The sequence below is a fragment of the Centropristis striata genome, chromosome 7, assembly GCF_030273125.1.
Source record: "Centropristis striata isolate RG_2023a ecotype Rhode Island chromosome 7, C.striata_1.0, whole genome shotgun sequence".
In the NCBI taxonomy this organism is placed as follows: Eukaryota; Metazoa; Chordata; class Actinopteri; order Perciformes; family Serranidae; genus Centropristis; species Centropristis striata.
In genome coordinates, this window is record NC_081523.1 from 15,713,552 (window position 1) to 15,716,238 (window position 2,687).

A 2,687-nucleotide genomic window follows, 5' to 3' on the forward strand; every position below is an offset into this window, starting at 1 on the left:
TTTATCGGTTTCCACTCCCATGATTCCTTGTGCTGAGATATTACTCCGCTGGATTCCTGTGCTCTCTTCCTGAGTCCAGAAGCAAAAGTCTCGGCGCTGCCATCCAAGATAAATATTTAACAGGTTGGCTGCGAAATCAGCAACCAAAGGTCACACCACTCTGTTTCTCTGAAGTCCATCTTCATTTTGCACAACCAAGTCACCCTCCACAGTGACCCCTGTGATTAACAAATTTAAAAAGAGGGTTTAGTGACTATGATTTTTATACTATCACTGGTCTGATAATGTAGCTGTAGTGTCAGTAAATGAGTCTATGTCAAAATTAGGATGTATTATATGCAACAAATGACTGTTTCCAAAACTCTGTGAATAAGATGCACTTTGCCAAAAATATTTTCCTACTTGACTTTCACAGACTTTGTTTAGAAGGGGACACTCACATGATAAGCAGTGCTACACTGCCTCTTAGTGGGCCTGAAAAGAACTGTGTGGAGTTTTGTTTTTCTTCTCAATAAACACGGACAGATGTCGCCAAAGTCACAGCCCAAAATCGTACAAAACACTAAACCTAGCAGGTAAGGTTTTGCATAGACATACAATCATGGAAAAAATTATTAGACCACCCTTGTTTTCTTCTATGTATTTTTCATTTTAAAGCCAGGTACAACTAAAGGTACATTTGTTTGGACAAATATAATATATGAGAACAACAAAAATGGCTCAGTAGAGTTTAATTTAAGAGCTGATATCTAGCCATTTTCGAAGGTTTTCTTAATAATGATTTTGGTTATTATCAAGAAAAGCATATTTGTCCAAACAAATGTATCTTTAGTTGTACCAGGCATTAAAATGAACAAGAAATTGAAGAAAAAGGTCGGTCTAATAATTTTTCCATGACTGTATATCATAATAAACAGTTTATGAAAAATACAAAAGACATTAAAAGCATTAGAAGTCACATTAAAAGCAGATTTAAAGTATAATATTAAGACAGTAAAGGTGCATTGATAAGATAAAACAACTGGGACAAGCCAGCTTTATAAATTATTTATAAATGAATAGCATAGTCACTACAAATATATATTTTTTACGTTATCTTAGCATTAATGTGACATTTGGAGCACATCTGTCTATTTGATAAGAATCATTGAAAAACACCTCTGTGACCTTACACACAAATATCACATTTGTAGTTATTTCACCACAAACTTCCTGAGGGTTATATAAAGAAAGAAAAATAGTACTTACACATTGACATCCCTCTGGTTCCAATAATGTCGATTAAATCTCCAAAACAATATGTATATGTCACTGACAATCAGTGAGTCACTTGTGTTTTTCTTCTTTTTTTTTTATACTTGACTGCAACGTAAAAACCATATGTTTCTCTACAAAACAAGGGTTTTTTCTTTAATATTGCCGTCAGTGATTGCTTGTGATCAGGTGGGAACGCTGTTTGCCTTCCTAACTTGAGTACATTCAGGAACAAACTACAAGATAAATCAATTTTGATGTATATCCATGTACTATAATTGGGTTTTGGTAATACAATTTGAAATGTCAGGCCAATAAATTAGAAGAGTAAGAAAACAGAGCTAATCCAGTCATGAACCTTAAAGGGTGGCTGAGGTCAACACGTGTGAATATTCGTTTCTGCTTATGTTTGTGACTTTAAGCTACCAGGAAGTATATTATGTAAGCTATGAGGGCCACGTGTTATGCCTTTGTTTGTATTTAAGATTCTTCTTGAGTTGGATCAGGAAGATTAAATCTGCTAAACAATTTGCATTTAGTAAGTGAGGTCCAACATCTTAGAATTAATGTCAAGGAAATTCTGGCAGAGGCGTAGATTTTTTGGGCATATGCACTTGACACATCCCCATCAATATTTAAACATATGCATTTGCCCCTTAATTTAACTTTACCTTCCTGTTATGTTCGTTTCTCAGCAACAGCAATAATGCTCATGGGTCAATTTGACCAAGGGCATGTTTAATTATCCAAAAATGTCAGAAACAAAAAAATCCCAATTAACATTGTTTATATTTCATTAATAACTCCATTACTAACCATTTCAATCAATATTTAGTGGTGTTAATTAATTTAATGGTGTTCTTTACTTCTCACTAATCATGGTTCAATGAGGATAATTCACTCGTTTTTTTGTTTTTTTTTAAATGCAAGTTAGAACTTTTTTTATGTACATTGCAAATGCAATGGTTTTACATGGCATTGATTTTTTTTTTCTTTCTATGCAAAAATACTTTTAACTCTTGAAATTTGATCCGCAACATAACAGGAGGCTTAAACGGGAGAGTTCTATAAATAATTTACCACCCTACTGTTGTCATGAACAAGGAATTTAGCTAGAAAGACCCCAACTGTTTTTGTACCAGTCTGTAAATTTAAGCGAATTGGGTTACTGACCAGGTGTAGGCCTATCACACAATGGGGCGGAGCTCCCCTAAAAGGCGTCCGAAAGGAAACAGTGGAATGCCGCAACACGCCCTACGTAAATAATGACATTTTGAAAAAAATAATTTAAAAATCTTCAAAATCGAGAATGCACACCTTCGTGCCATGCACAAGCCACATACGGAATCTTTGGTCAATCTGACTAACGGTCAGCGAGATATGCCCTAGACACACACACACACACACACACACACACACACACACACACACAC